At 40.6% G+C, this 16,833-nt stretch overlaps 1 long non-coding RNA gene across 1 annotated transcript; it reads left to right on the top strand.

The window, feature by feature from the left end:
- Positions 1 to 1,897: 1,897 nt before the first annotated feature.
- On the top strand, positions 1,898 to 4,685 carry LOC128576552 (uncharacterized). The gene is made up of 3 exons (XR_008377429.1): positions 1,898 to 2,047; positions 3,181 to 3,632; positions 4,552 to 4,685. It is a non-coding gene; the product is annotated as an uncharacterized LOC128576552 (long non-coding RNA).
- Positions 4,686 to 16,833: the final 12,148 nt, after the last annotated feature.

The following is a 16,833-nucleotide window of genomic DNA, read 5'->3' as shown; positions in this document are numbered from 1 at the left end:
AGAGGTCATTAAGATTACATGAAGTCTTTAGGGTGGGGCCCTAATCTGATATGAGTGGTGGCTGTAGGAGAGAGGGCCTCTAGGAACAGACAAGCATGGAGAGTTGACCCTGTGGAGACACAGGGAGGAGAGGCAGCCATCTGTAAGCCACCGCGAGGGGCGTCAGATGAAGCCACCCCTGTCCAGACCTTGATCTCAGCATTGCGGCCTCCAAAATGATAAGAAAAGAAATTTCTATTGTTTGACACACCCAGGCTGTGGTTCTTTGTTCTGGCAGCCCTAGCTGACCAATAGGTCTGACTAGAGCCCTCTCAGACCTAACAGAGGAGGCTCCTGGTGCAGAACTTTGTCAATCACACACTCCTTGGAGAAGATTGTAGAAGCCACGGACCCTCCGAGGAAACGCACATACACACAGAACTTTGCAAACCATTCAGGGCCTCGGTGACCTCACTTAGGTTCGTCATGCCCTAAGGCCTCTGAGAACTTGGTCAATGATGTAGGAAGAGAATTAAAACCCCTAGTAAGACATTTTTGCCCAGGCAGGTCCTCCTCAGCCCAGTCAGGACAATGGGTTAAAACTTGGGAGGGGAGAAATGGTTGCTACTCTCACATTCCCTGAAAGTGACTTCAGCACTTTGGTTTAGGGAGAAAAAAATATATTAATCCTCAGATATTTTCCCCCATTATCTTTTCAGACATCAGGAAGAGGAGCCCCTCAGGGCATTTTTTCCTACTTTATCAGCTCTGCTTAAAAACACAAATATATGAACTGAATTTGATATGTTTTGATATGTAGGCACATTTTGCTTTTCTGTCCCAAACCAAGAAAGGAGACCATTTGACCATCTGACTTTATTGAGAGGAAAATGGAATGTCATGGGCAAGAAATGGTGTGACGTGGGTTCTGCTTCGAGAAATGTTCAGCCCTTTCAAACCCACTGCACTTCCACAGAGAAATAAAAACTACGGAAGGCAGGGGCAGTGGCTCATGCCTAGCATTCTGGGAGGGTAAGGCAGGTGGATTGCTTGTGAATACGAGTTCAAGACAAGCCTGAGCAAGAGCGAGACCCCATCTCTAAAAGTAGCCAGGTGTTGTGGCAGATGCCTGCAGTCCCAGCTATCGGGGAGACTGAGGGAAGAGAATCACTTGAGCCCAAGAGTTTGAGGTTGCTGTGAGATATGACACTGTGGCAGTCTACTCAGGGTGACAAAGTGAGACTGTCTCAAAAATGAAAGAAAGGAAGGAAGGAAGTGAGGGAGGGAGGGAGAGAAGGAAGGAGGGAGGGAGGGAGGGAGAAAGCTAGCTCTCAGTGAAACTTCACATGTTCATTCTTACTCTCCCCGCCCCAGTCACCCACCAATCATGCATCACCACCTGTATGTGACATTTCTGGTTCTAAGCTCCCCTTGGTGTCCTCTTTCCTCTGTCTCCCCTAAAACCCCACTTCCCATGATATAAAACCAGCAGGTTGAAAAGATCTCTATGGTCCCTTCTGACTGAAAAAAAAAAAAAAAATCCTGCGATTTTTATGGTTCTCTGAATCCCAGAGCTGGCAGTAGCTCTAATTTCAAGCTTGTCTTTAATTCTTCGCTTTGCTTCACAGAGCAGAATAGCTTATGCTGCAAAATGCATCCCGGAGGAGAGCACCCCAGAGCCCAGGAGCAGGGCAAATGTGGGCACAGCATGGGTGGGGGCGGGGCAGGGGTTCCTGTTTGTTGATTGTAAAAAGCTTTGCTTGGCAATTTGCCCACTCGAGTAATTAGGGAGGGAAGCACTAGTGGAGATTTCAGTCAGCAAAGCTCTTCTAGGAGCTTCTCCCCAGCTGAACTCTGCGGGTGTTTTGGGAGCCCAGCAGAGGCTAAACCTTCAAGGGAGTGAGTCAGCTTCCTTATGAGCTAACCTGCACTGTCCTAAACTGGTCTGCCTTTTCTCTTTTGACACCACTGGGAGAGAACATTCCTTGACATGGGCTGAAAGGCAGCTGAGTCACCCTTACACGTCCCACAACCTATCTTCCAGGACAGCCTGTCAGACGGACCTAGGGTAAGTAATGCATAATTTAAAGAACTTCATGAGAATGGAAAGAGATAACACGGGCAGATGCCATTTAAAAGCTGTCAGGTGATAACCCGGTGAGGCAGGCAGGGTAAGAGCAGGGGACGCCCTGCCTCTGTGGACAGACTGGTTAAGATCTGGCTTTCCACTTAGCACTTACCGCCTTGTATCCAATTCCCTTTATGTCAAAGTTGCCCTAACTTGAAAGCAGCTTAGAAGCTCTTCTAACAATTACAGGGTAAGTCAGGGGTGCTGGTAGGAATAGTAGTAGTTAGTAACAAGGATAATAATTTCCCTCAGAAGGAAAATGAGCCGCACTCCCTGGAACCTTAGCTTAATCTTGGGCTCTGATGGATTTTTCTCCTTGAAGTCCTCTCTCCATGGAGTCGGCTGGGTCAAGAGTGTCTTGGCTGCAACAGCTTCAAATGACATTCTCAAATGTCCAATACCAAGCCCGTTGCCACCTTTAAAATCCTCCGTATGAGGAATCACTCACTCTGAGCCACAAAGGAACGATTGACCTTTTTTCATGTCTCCAGAGGGCATTAAAAGGTGGTAAAACAAGCTGGTCAGAATTCCTGAGGCAGATGCAAAAGTAATTGCATTCCAGCAGAGGTATGAATGTTACATTTGTGTGTCCATGCTGTAGAGACACAGTGGGTATCTCTGGGTAATAGACTGAGGGACGGTTTTTAGCATCTATTCTATATTTTTCTTTATTTTCTGTGTTCTCTTCAATGAGACAAAAAAAATAGGAGGGCGGGGAAGGATGTAAAGGCAAAGCACTTTTATCTTCCCACTTAAAAAAAAAATTAAGAAGGCCACAAATACACACACAAATTGAAAAATGTGCATCTGATTAAGGAAGTTTGCTATGTCCAATTTCTCTCTTCTTTTTTAAAAAATTTTTTTCAGGTTGGTAGGAAGATATATTATGATTGGGTTTGTGTTTGTAGGTAAAGTCCAAACTCCAAGTTGTAGCCAAGTCCTTCACCGGGAATTGTGCCAAATGTCTAATTTCTTAACCTTTTCTAAGTAGTCAGAAGAAAACTAACATCCCAGGTGGCTAATGGCTCTTTCTTTGATTCCACGCTTTTCTAGTGATTTTATTTATTTTCCAGGTTAAGAAAAGAGAGACAAATAGGAAGAAGAAAAAGTGCACAGCCGTGCTCAGGCAGCTTCAAGGGGGAGCTGGACCCCGACTGCTCGCAGGGCAGGTGCGCGCTCCTTCACTTCTCCCCCAAAGCCAGGCCTGTTTTCTGCGCCTTCGGGGCAGACACGTGAGTGATTTATTGCTCCTAAAGTCTCTTGGTTTGTAATAAAGTTTTCAGCAGCCCTTTTTAGCTGCTGCAACCTCTGCCCCTGCAAACACACACACTCTCCCCTCTCTCTCTCTCACACACATTCTAACTTCACTTTGTTCTTTTTTCACATAATGTCAACTCATAAAGCTTTCACCAAGTCAACCAGGTGGAAAAATCCCTTTGCTGAAAGAAGCATTCACTCAGGTCTGGGTGGTGGAGAGGACCGCTGGACAGGACAGAGCTGGAAGAGAGGAGAAAACGTGCTGCAGGTGGGGGAGCGTTCTCGTGGGGCTGGGAGCGCTGGGGTCCCAGGAGTCTCCTCCCCTCCCCGTGCCCTGCTCGCCCACATCCGCAGTCACTGATGAATCTGTCATTATGGGCATCGGGAATGGAGTTCATAATGCACACTTTCAAAGAAGCAGAGCTTCGGACCTAATACCCAGTGATGATAAGATGGCTTAGGCAAAGTCAGGACTCCTCCCCTGTGCTACAGCCCAGCCTCTGAGAGGAGCTTGGCTTCCCTTCCTTGCTCCCACGGGCCTCTCAGCCCTGGGTTTGCACCTGCATGTCTGCTGCTCCCTTCCAGGATCGCCCTAACCACGAGCCCCAGCCTGCCCTGTAGAGCCTTGGCGACCCATTCACTTGATATGTTGGCTCTTAAGTACCCGGGCACCACGTGGGAAGGAAAAGCGTTGATGGAAGAGAAATGTATTTGGAGAAGAGAAGGCCCAGGTGGGTCAAGACTCTACAAGGAAAGGCAGAGCAAGAAGACCCATTTCTTTTTTTTTTTTTTTCTTTTTTTTTTTTGTAGAGACAGAGTCTCACTGTACCGCCCTCGGTAGAGTGCCGTGGTGTCACACGGCTCACAGCAACCTCTACTCTCGGGCTTATGCGATTCTCTTGCCTCAGCCTCCCGAGCAGCTGGGACTACAGGCGCCTGCCACAACGCCCGGCTATTTTTTTGTTGCAGTTTGGCCAGGGCTGGGTTCGAACCCGCCACCCTCGGCATATGGGGCCGGCGCTCCACTCCCTGAGCCACAGGCGCCGCCCAAGAAGACCCATTTCTAAAGGACTCGTGTCAATACGTAGGGATTTAAGAAGGGAGAAAACTAGAAGGTGGCCAGAGCCCAGGCCTACCTGGTTTTCCTTACAGAAGGTTAATTTAACAGATGCTCCTTGGATTTTCAGGATCCCAAGGAAAGCCCTACTGTCCCTTCAAGATTTCCAGGGCTCCTGCGAAGCAGCTGGACGGTAGCGTCATCCTTCCGGAGATGGCATGAAGACCCGTCTCTGAACTCTAATCTTTTTCCGTCTGTTTTCAGTAGTTTGAATATATGTGTGATAATTTTTATTTTTTGTTTGCTTTCTTTCTTTTTCTTTTAAATCACAGCTGTGTACATTAATGCAACATGGGATACAATGTGCTGGTTTTATATACCATTTGAAATATTTTCATCACACTGGTTAACATAGCCTTCACCACATTTTCTTAGTTATTGTGTTAAGACATTTATATTCTACAATTAGTAAATTTAACATGTACCCTTGTCAACTGCACTGTAGATGTGGTCCCACTAATTACCCTCCCTCCACCTTTCCTCCCCCCTCCCCTTCCCTCCCCTCCCTCTCTCCTCTTTCCCCTTCTTCTTGGGCTATAATTAGGTTATAGCTTTCATATGAAAGCTATAAATTGATTTCATAGTAGGGCTGAGTACATTGGATATTTTTTCTTCCATTCTTGAGATACTTTGCTAAGAAGAATATGTTCCAGCTCCATCCATGTAAACATGAAAAAGGTAAAGTCTCCATCTTTTTTAAGGTTGCATAATATTCCATGGTGTACATATACCACAATTCATTAATCCATTAGTGGATCGATAGGCACTTGGGCTTCTTCCGTGACTTAGCAATTATGAATTGGACTGCAATCAACAAGCTGGGGCAAATATCTTTGTTATAAAGTGATTTTTGGTCTTCTGGATATATATCTAGAAGAGAAATTGCAAGATTGAATGGCAGGTCTGTTTTTAGATCCCTAAGTAATCTCCAAACATCTTTCCAAAAGGAATGTACTAGTTTTCATTCCAACCAGAAGTGCAGAAGTGTTCCCTTTTCTCCACATCCATGCCAACATCTCTGGTTTTGGGATTTTGTGATGTGGACTAATCTTACTAGAGTTAGATGATATCTCAAAATGGTTTTTATTTGCATTTCCTTGATGACTAAGGATGATGAGCATGTTTTCATGTGTCTGTAGGCCATGTGCCTGTCTTCTTCGGAGAAGTTTCTCTTCTCTGAAGAGAAGTCCCTTTGTCCACCCTGAGATGGGAGCACTTGTTCTTTTCTTGCTAATATGCTTGAGTTCTCTGTGGATTCTTGTTATTAAACCTTTGTCAGAGACATAACAAGCAAATATTTTCTCCCATTCTGAGGGCTGTCTGCTTGCTTTACTTACTGTGTTCTTGGCTATGCAGAAGCTTTTTAGTTTAATCAGATCCCAGTCATGTATTTTTGGTGTTGCTTCAACCCTATGCAGAAGCTTTTTAGTTTGATCAGGTCCCAGTAATGTATTTTTTGTGTTGCTTCAATCCCCCTAGGGGGTCCTCCTCATAAAATATTCTCCCAGGCCTATATCTTCAAGTGTTTTCCCTGCGCTTTCTTCTAATATTTTTATAGTTTCATGTCTTAAGTTTAAATCTTTAATCCAGCAAGAATCTATCTTAGTTAATGGTGAAAGGCCTGGGTCCAGTTTCAGTATTCTATAGGTTGCCAACCAGTTCACCCAGCACCATTTGCTAAACAGGGCATCTTTTCCCCACTGAATGTTTTTAACTGGCTTATTGAAGATCAAATAACAGTAAGTAGCTGGGTTCATCTCTTGGTTCTCTATTCTGGTCCATACATCTACCTCTCTGTTTTTGTGCCAGTACCATGCAGTTTTGTTCACTATCAATTTATAGTATAGTCTGAGGTCTGGTAGCGTGATTCCTCCTGATTTGTTTTTATTTCTGAGTAATGTCTTGGCTATTCGAGGTTTTTTTCTGACTCCATATAAAACGAAATATCATTTTTTTGAGAAATTTAAAGTATGACAGTGGAGCTTTAATAGGGATTGCATTAAAATTGTATATTGTTTTGGTTAATATGGACATTTTAACAATGTTGATTCTTCCTAGCCATGAGCATGGTATATTTTTCCATTTGTTAACATCTTCAGCTATTTCTTTTCTTAGAGTTTTATAGTTCTCTTTATAGAGATCTTTCACGTCCTTTGTTAGGTAAACTCCCAAATATTTCATCTTCTTTGGCACAACTGTGAAAGGAATAGAGTCCTTGACTATTTTTTCAGCTTGATTATTATTAGTATATATAAAGGCTACAGATTTATGAGTGTTGATTTTGTAACCTGAGATGCTGCTGTATTCCTTGATCACTTCTAAGAATTTTGTAGTAGAATCCCTGGTGTTTTCCAGATATACAATCATATCATCTGTGAAAAGTGAAACTTTGATTTCCTCTGACCCTATGTGCATACCCTTGATTACGTTTTCATGCCAAGTTATGATGTCTAAGACTCCCATTACAATGTTGAAAAGCACTGGTGACAATGGGCAACATTGCTTGGTTTCTGATCTGAGCGGAAATGATTTCAATTTCACTCCATTCAATATGATATTGGTTGTGGGTTTGCTGTAGATGGCCTCTATCAGTTTAAGAAAAATCTTAAGTGTTCTGATCATGAAAGGATTCTAGATATTATCAAAAGCTTTTTCTGATCAATTGAAAGAATCATATGGTCTTTGTTTTTTAATTTGTTTATGTGATGTATTATATTTATAGATTTACATATATTGAACCAGTCTTGAGACCCTGGGATAAAACTCACTTGATCATGGTGTATAATGTGTTTGATGTGTTGCTAGATTGTGTTTGCTAAGATCTTGTTGATTATTTTTGCATCAATATTCATTAATGATATTGATCTATAATTTTCTTTGCTTGTTAGGTCTTTTCCTGGTTTGGGGATCAAGGTGATGTTTGCTTCATAGGATGTATTGGTAGCATTACTTCTTTTTCTATATTTTGGAAAAGTTTGAATAATATAGGTACTAGTTCCTTTTTAAAGGTTTGGTAGAATTCTAATGTGAAGCCATCTTGTCCCGGGCTTTTCTTTTTAGGGACAATTTGTAAAGTTGATGCTATTTCAGAACTTGATATAGTCCTGTTCAACATTTCCACTTCATTCTGGCTAAGTCTAGGAAGGTAGTGTGCTTCCAAGTATTGGTCTATTTCCTTCAAATTTTTGTATTTCTAAGAATAGATTTTCTTGTAATATTCATTAAGGATTTTTTGAATTTCTGAGGAGTCTTTTGTTATTTTGACTTTGCCCTTTCTGATTGATGAAATTAGAGATTTTACTCTTTTTTTCCTGGTCAGGTTAGCCAAAGGTTTATCTATTTTATTGACCTTTTCAGAAAACCAACTTTTTGATTTATTGATCTGTTGTATAATCCTTTTGTTTTTAATTTCACTTAATTCTGCTCTAATTTTGGTTATTTCTTTTCTTCTGCTAGGTTTGGGGTTGGAATGTTCTTCCTTTTCCAGTTGCTTGAGATGTCCCATTATGTTGTTAACTTCCTTTCTTTCCATTCTCTTGAGAATGGCTTGCACTGCTATAAATTTCCCTCCTAGGATTGCCTTTGTGGTATCCCAGAGATTCTGGTAATTTGTGTCTTCATTATCATTTTGTTCCAAAAATTTGGTAATTTCCTTCTCTAATCTCGTCTATGACCCAGCTATCTTTCAGCATAAGGTTATTTAGTTTCCATGTTTTTGTATGACTATGCAAATTCCTGTTGTCACTGAGTTCAACTTCTATTTTATGATGGTCTGAGAAGATGCAAGGAATAATTTCTATTCTTTTAAATTTGCTGAGGTACACTCGTAATCTAAGATCTGATCAATTTTTGAGGACATTCCATGGGCTGATGAGAAGAATGCATATTCAATTTTGTTAGGATGAAATGTTCTGTTGATGTTTGTTAAATCCAATTGTTGAATGGTTAAGTTTAAGTCTAAAATTTCTTTCCTTAGCTTCTTATTGGAGGATCTATTCAACACTGCCAAATGAGTGTTAAGATTTCTGACTATTGTGGTGCTAGAGGAAATCAAGTCTCTCTTATAAATTGAGGCGCATTCGAGTTAGGTGCATAAATGTTAATAATTGAAACCTCATCATGTTGAGTGTTATCCTTAACAAATATGAAGTGACCATTCTTATCTTTCCTTACTTTTGTTGGTTTAAAGCCTATTGTATCTGCAAATAAAATCGCAACACCTCCTTTTTTCTAATTTCCATTTGCCTGAAATATAGATGACCATCCCTTCACCATGAGACTATATTTATCTTTTAAGATAAGATGAGATTCTTGTATGCAGCAGATATCTGGCCTGAGGTTTTATATCTAGTCAGTCAACCTGTGCCTCTTTAGAGGACAATTTAAACCATTCACATTAATCGAGAACATTGGTAAGCCTGGTAGAATTTTGGGTATTAAGTTTTTCAAAAGTCCAGTGGACATTTTTTAGTGGAAAATGTTGCCACTGTGGAAGTTGGAATTTGATCAAAAATTTCTGAATGAGTTTACTTTGGAGGTAGAGGATTGTGCTGGTCATTATGGAGGATAGGTCTGAGAATATCCTGGAGAGCTGGTTTAGTTATGGCAAATTTCTTCAACATGGGAATGACATTATTTAATTTCTCTATAATAAATGAAACTCAGTTTAGCTGGATACAAGATCCTGGGTTGAAAATTACTTTGTTTTAGAAGATTAAAAGTTGATTACCACCCTCTTCTAGCTTGAAAGGTTTTAGCAGAGAGATCTGCAGTCGTTCTAATATTCTTCCCCTTGTAGGTTATGGTTTTCATACGTCTGGCTGCTTGCAGAATTTTCTCCTTCATATTAACTTTGGTGAAGTTAATTATAATGTGTCCGGGAGATGCCGTATTCACTTTGAGTCATGCAGGGGTTCTGAAACTGTCTGCTATATGAATTTCAGAATCTCTTGGCATGTATGGGAAGTTATCTTTGATTATCACATGGAGTAGAGCATCAGGGCCTTTAAAAGCCACCTCATCACCTTCAGGAATTCCTATAAGGCGAATATTAGTTTTCTTCAAATTATCCCAGAGCTCTCTGAGAGAATGATGCATTTGTGCTCTCCACTTTTCTTCTTTGAGCATTTGGGAGTGTTCAAAAGTGTTGTCTTCAATGTCAGAAATCCTTTCTTCTGCCTGTTCCATTCTGTTACTGAAGGATACTACTGTATTTCTCAGATCTTTGAAGGCTGCAAGTTCTTGTCTCACTGTGTCAAAATCTTTGGTGATTTTGTCTTTGAATTCATTGAATTCTTGAGACAACTTTTCAAATGCTCCTTGAATTTCTAATTCCAACTTTAACTCAATTCTATTAATCTTATTTGCAATCCAAATTCTGAATTCGATTTCTGACATCTCAGCATTTGTTTATGAATGGGACCTTCTGGTGTGTCCACCATGTCATTCCTTGAAGGAGTTGATCTACTCTGATTATTCATGTTGCTGGTGTTTTTCCACTGATTCCACCCCATGATTATTTTACCTCATTTGGCTAGCTGAGCAGATAAGGTGAAGTTGGGTTGGGAGCTTCTGGAGTAGGGATTAACCATCCCTTTGCCCAAGAGCTGGGACTGATGTTTTTATCTTCTCCCCTAAAGCTTTGCAAAGGACCCATACAGTGCTATAGTCTGAGACACTGGGGACCTGCTTGGTGTGGTGGGATTAAGTGGCTCTGTCTTGTTTTCATCTGGTCTCTATCCAATCCTAGTGAATCAGTACCTCTGGGTTGAAGTCTCAGCTGTGGAGAAATACCAGCAACTAAGTCACCCCGCCCCCCAGGGGCAACAAATGGAAAAGGAAAATCAAACTCCTACAACCACACACCCAGGGTACCACTTTGTGTGATTGGCCCAGGTCAAGAGTTCCAAATCAATTGTCCCAGTCAGCACCCAGTCTCAAGTGGGAGAGTTCAAAAAGTCTCCAGCAACTAGATAGCAGGGGTCTGGTTGCAGCTCAAGTATGACTTGCTCTGGTGCTCCATGGAGTCAGAAGGACCTACCCAGCAAATGAATTAGTCTGTAAAGATTGATACCTCTTTCCCCACCTTACACCTCTGTCACACCCAGTCACTGGGCTGTGACCCAGTTCCCTCCAATGAGCAGATGCTCTAGGGGTTTGCGCCTGTCTGAGTTACAGGGAGATCTATATCTCCTCAGCCAGACTGCCCCATTCTGCCACCAGCCGGCGGGGGGAGCTGAAGCCTGACAACCTCGGGTGCTTAATGGAAGCTGGGGCAGTTTACTCAGTTCCAGCCCTGCCCAGATTTATGTTGCTGTCACTTATATCTTGCAGAATTAGTGTTTCTGTCCCAGCTATATTCCCCTGTGGGCCATGCTCTGTTTGAGTTTGCAGAAACTGCGATTCAGCCCACCTGTGCTGCTGCCATTGTGCCAATTCTCACGGAGCTGGCATCTCTGTCTTGGCTGCACTCTGTGTTGAGGTGGGCATGGTTAAAGCTCACATTCAGCTCCCAGTTCCTGCCTCTCCCTGGGCTGGTACTTACACACAGCTCTCAGTGTCTGTTTCTCCCTGGGCTGGTGCTGTTTTCCTGCCTGCTTTTGTCTCAGCGATGTTTCTTTGGGGAGCAGGTACTTCTTAAGCTCACTAATGCAGCACTTGTGACTCAGCCCTGCCCTGGGAGTATGCCATCTTTGCATGCACATATTCTAGTCTCTGTTCCCACTGCACCCTGCCTGGGCAGGTACTGCCTCAGGCATACCCTTTACTCACAGGGCCTACATTTCCATCCCAGATCTGTTCCACCAGTGGCTGCCACTGGAGTATGGGCCTGGCTTTCTCTGGTTGCCAAGAGAAGCAGGGAGTATCTCTCCAAATATCCCCAGGGGTGTGAGCCCTATTGTTCCCACCACTGCCGCTGCTGCTCTGTGCCATGGGGCACCACTTCACCCTCTCCCTGTCAGTCCACTATCTTCTCTTTACACCTATGCCACAGAATCAGCACAGACTGGCAATAGCCCACACCTTGTCCACACCTCTGGAGAAAATGCCCAATAATCTGGACTCCATGGAGGACAGGATTCAAGACCATGGGGTGAGAGTGGAGGGGAGTGCTGGGTGTTCAGAATTGCAGGTAGAGAATATATACAGTTTTATGCCTGGTGGGAGAGTGCCATGGCACTTGTAGGTCCTCTCTGGGGAAGGAGTTCCAGTTTTTAGAGGGTCTCTCCCATAGGATAAAATAGGAGGAAATCTGAACCCTGCTTACTTGTTTGTGTAGGGTATACTGTGAGCCGTTCTCATGGGAGAAGGGACTCCCATTTGCTTTGGTGATGGATTTTGTACCTATTGTTTGTTTCCTTGGGGTCGTAGCTCACCTCAGCAGGGTAGATGTGCATTCTTCAACCTTCTTTCTTCTCTCAGCTCCAAACCATCAGCTTACTTGCTAAACTTCTGTCCTTTAACTCTCCTGGATGGAAGCCTCTCTGGAAAGCTGGCTCCAGTTTGCCATCTTGCCTCCACCCCTCTGTTTGTTTTCTTTTGATATTTATCCTGCTTTGGGTTCACTGAGTTTCCAAATCTGTAAATTTGTGTTTCATCACATTTGGTAATTCTTTTAAACTATTATTTCTCTGTTGTTGTTTTTTTTTTTTTTGCAGTTTTTGGCTGGGGCCAGGTTTGAACCCACCACCTCTAGTATATGGGGCCAGGGCCCTACTCCTTGAGCCACAGGTGCCACAATACCATTATTTCCTTAATTTCTTTTTTTTTTTTTTTTTTTTTTTACCTGTTCTATCCTCACTCTCCTCTGCTTGTGGCACCTCAATTTTATTTGTTGTCTTGATATTGGCTCACATATCACTAAGGTTCTGGGGATTTTCTAATTAATACTCTATATGTGTTCTTCAAATTGGATGTTTCCTATTGCTCAATCTTCAAATTCACTGACATTTCTATCATCTCCCATCTGTTGTAAACTTCTCCAGTGAATTTTTTAAGTAATTTTTTTTGTTTTGAAATAATTGTAAGTTTACAGAAGAGATGCAAGGATAATACAGAGATTTCCTCTTTGAACTATTGCCCTCCACCCAATTTCTTTTACTGTTAACATATTTCATTACCATGGTACATTTGTTAAAAGTAAAAAACTAACATTGGTACATTAATATTAACTAAATACAGACTTTATCTGTCTTTTACCAGCCTTTCCACTGGTATTCACTTTCTGTTTCAGATCGCTTGTGGGATACTGCATGACATTTAGTGTTATGTCCTCCAGTCTCTTCTGATCCATGATGGTTTATCAGGCCTTCTTTATTTTTAATGATCTTGAGAGTCTTGCAGAGTACTGGCTAAGTAGTTCCTAAAATGCTCAAATCCAAGTTTTTTCAGTGTTTTCTTTTTCTTGTTTAGAATAGCTCATGGATGTTTGTAAAGAAGACAGCAGATGAAATGCCCTTCTCATCACATCATGCCAGGTTAGAAGATACCCACATGACCTGAATTATGTCATGTTCACCTTTTTTCTTCACTGGAACATTTCTATGTTTTTCTTTCTCTACTCTATTCTTTGAAAGGGAGTCACTAAATCTATCTCATCCTTAGGCATGTGAGAAGGAGTTAGCTCTACCTCTTAAAGAAGAGATTATGTACATCTTATTTGGAATTCTTCTGTAAGGATGATATGCCTCTTCTTCCCTGTGTATTTATTAACTCAATGATCCATTTATATCAGCATGGACTCATGAAAATTTATTTCGGATTTGGGGTTATGATTCAATAATACTTTATTTTTTTGCTTAAATTGTTACTGCTTTGATTTTTAGAAGTCTTTTCAGTTGGTGCCTGTGACCCTTTGAAAATCTTCATCCATTTGGGGTGTGTGTTTGTGTGTTTCCTTACTTTCTGGTACTATAAGATGCTCCAGGTTCATGCTATATTTTCCCTTCCTTAGTATTGGCATCAGCCATTTTTTTCAAAGAGCCCATATTTATTTATTTATTTATTTATTTATTTATTTATTTCAGGAGAATGGTATTTAGAAACCAAAATCAGGGTAGATGTGTGCTTAGTGCTATATAGTTAATGAATTTTTAATTGCAGGTATTTCTTTTTAAACTTTAGAATCTCATTTGTTTCTTTTATAGTTTCTGTTTCATTGCTGAGATAGCCTATTTGTTCCTGTTATTACTCACATGGTTTCTCTTGCTTCCTTGAGCATAGCTGCTTTGAAATCCTTTTCTGTTAGTTCCAGTGTTTGGTAATATTACTGTTGGTTTCTACTGATGGCTTTTCTTTCCTCTTGAGTATGGGCAATGTTTCCCTATCTTTACATGTTCCATACTTTCTAAATGGTATGTCATAAAGATTATGAGTGCTTTTATATTTTATATTCTTCCAAAGAATCATAATTCATTCATTCATTCTCTCTCTCTCTCTCTCTTTCTCTCTCTCTTTCTTTTTTTTTTTTTTTTTTTTTTTCCTAGTAGGCAGGACTCAGATTCCTGGACAGTGGATAGTGGATAGCCACTGATATATCTGTTCAGTTGTCTTAGACTTAGATATAGAAGTTTGCCCAGCACATGTGTAGTTGTATGGTCAACCAGATATCTGGGACACTTTTGCACAGTATTTGAATATCTTCTTTTTAAAATACCCAGTTCACTTTCCAGTAGCTAAAGTCCCTCCTCTGGTTCTTCAATCAGCAAAATTGCAGATTTCTATCCTTCTATCTGGGGCGAACTTAGTCAAAAAGCTTTAAAAACTAGGAATTTCACGCAGTGCCATTCTCCTCTTCCAAATGTTGACCTCCACTTTAGCTTTTATCTATTTGGGGTCATTCTTAGGCACCTTTTCCTAGTTGATTTTTTTTATTCTGTCTAGAATATACAGGTATAATCTGTGAAAAAGTTACTCTAATAGAAGCTACTCTGCTATTTCTAGAAGCAAAATCTTGCTACTATTTTTTAATAGTAGGAAAAATGTCCACTGACCCTATAATGATCACACCTTGAGTTGTCTAGAAAACAGTTTTAAAACTGTAATAAGAAAATTCCATACCATGCATATTAAAAACAACACAAAGTGTCCTCAATAACATATTTTGACAACTATAAATTTAAATTTAAATATTTTGTACTTATGGCCCTAGAGCTATCCATCTCCCTTCAGGGCAGGAAAAATCCAATCAGAGAAATAAGTTGTCCAGAGCAGATGAATATCAGGATGCAATTGTTTAAACAAAAACCAACCAAGTGATATGATAATAAATACTGGGCAGGAAAAGATCTGATGTTGAAGGAAGAGGAAAGACCTACATAAATGGATAAGAAATAGAAAGAATTTTCTATGAGTGTAATAAAAACATGAACAAAAGCACAATCTTGTTTACATAAGCAAACCAATTAGGCTAAAACAGAGACTTCAAGTGGGGAAATAATGATATGTAATGTTAGAACAGAAGGTAGAAGACAAGGACTTCAAAGTTATTTAGATTCTATTCTCTTATGAGAAATAGAACTAAGATTCATTACATGCAGATTTAAGTATCTGGAGAGCTCAGCCCAAGAATTAGGAGAAGTAACCTGTGGCTGTACTTTTGCCTGTGATCTAATGCAACAACTATAAACTGGGCGGAGTAGCCTGTATCCTTTGGTAGAACTTGGGGTTTCAACCTGAAGTGAGGAGATATTTTTACGGCAAGTGTCTATGGAAGAGATAGGCTTTAGAAGGGAATCTGGAACCAGCTTAGAACTACTCAGAGAGAAAAATACCTTTCCTCACTCTCTTAAGTCTCTCTTGAGTTTTACTGTGTTTCTAGCAGGTGGAAGAAATACTTACCATAAAGGACAGAATGGAAATGAAACAAGGTGATATTCAGACTGTAAGCTTCCTGAGATCAATGACTGATTCACACATCCACGTGGCTCAGCACTCCAGGGCTTACCTTAACCACCAACTGGGAAGCACTGAGCAAGTGTGGGCATGTGAAGGATGGTTGGATGAGCCAGACACTGCAAGTGAATTGCTGGTTACTCTTCATGTTCATTTTCCTCATCCCTTTTCTGCTTGGCAGGGAGAGTGGCATTTTAAAAGTACTTCAACCTATGAGTTTAGAATTAAGCATTAATTAAAAATGAACAATGAAGGCAAGAGTAGAAATTAGTGATAGTTTTGCAAAGAAAAGGTAAATATCCAGAATCATAAATTTGAGCAAGACCTTCTCCACATAGAGTGCTATTTTATATCATCAAACATGGAGTCTCTGGGTTTGCCTGCCTTAAAGAAGCTGGAAAACTCCCCAGTGAGTAATTAAAATTTTTCTTTCATTTTATAATTGCACTAGCACTGAAAATGTTGTATTATTTGTTTTAATATATTAAATGTGAGGAGACTGAGGTCCAGGAAAGTTAAATACCTCGCCTGAAGACATAGCTAGTAGGAAACAAAGCCTACATTTAAGCCTAGATACCTTTCTTTTTTTTTAGTTCTAAGTATTAAGGGGGAAAAAAGTTTTTGTTGTATGGATATCTTAATTTGGGTTTTTATCTCTTCCTTTCCTTCCCTTCCCCCTTCTTGACTTCCTGTGACCTTAATGTCACTCTGTGCCCTTGTGTGCCCATCCATCAGCTCCCAATTGACAGAGAGCGAGTGTGGTGTTTACTTTTCCATTCCTGACATGATCAAGATAATTGTCTCCAGTTCTATCAAAGTTGACATGAAAGACATTATTTCATTCCTTTTTATTACTGTGTAGTACTCCATCATGTGTGTGTGTGCATGTGTGTGTGGCACACACACATATATGTTACATTTTCTTAATATACTCATAAATTGATGGGTGCTTAGGTTCATTCTACATCTTTATGATTGCAAATTATTTCTTTTTTGTTAGTAAAATTTATTTAATTTATTTTTTGTTTTATTGTTGGGGATTCATTGAGGGGACAAGAAACCAGGTTATGCTGATTGCATTTGTTAGGCAAAGTTCCTCGACTGCAAATTATTCTTCAATAAACATTTGAGAGCAGGTATCTTTTTGATAAAAATGACTTTTTTTCTTTGAGGTAGACACCCAGTAGTGGGATTACTGAAGTGAATGGTAAGTCTACATCTATGTCTCTGAGGAGTCCCCATACTGTTTTCTATAGAGGTTGTACTAATTTGTAGTCCCATCAATTGTGTATAAGCATTCCTTTCTCTCTGTATCCACTCCAGAATCCATTGCTTTTTCACTTTTTGATAAAAGTCATCAAACAAGGTAAACCCAGATACCTTTAAACTAGAACATTGGCTAGTACTAAAGACATGGGCTTATCGGTGCTATTAATCGGTCCTATTAATGATGGAGTTT

Source organism: Nycticebus coucang, chromosome 24 (assembly GCF_027406575.1).
Source record: "Nycticebus coucang isolate mNycCou1 chromosome 24, mNycCou1.pri, whole genome shotgun sequence".
Classification (NCBI taxonomy): domain Eukaryota; kingdom Metazoa; phylum Chordata; class Mammalia; order Primates; family Lorisidae; genus Nycticebus; species Nycticebus coucang.
The sequence above is the reverse complement of the archived record's forward strand: the minus strand, read 5'-3'. Positions and strand labels throughout refer to the sequence as shown.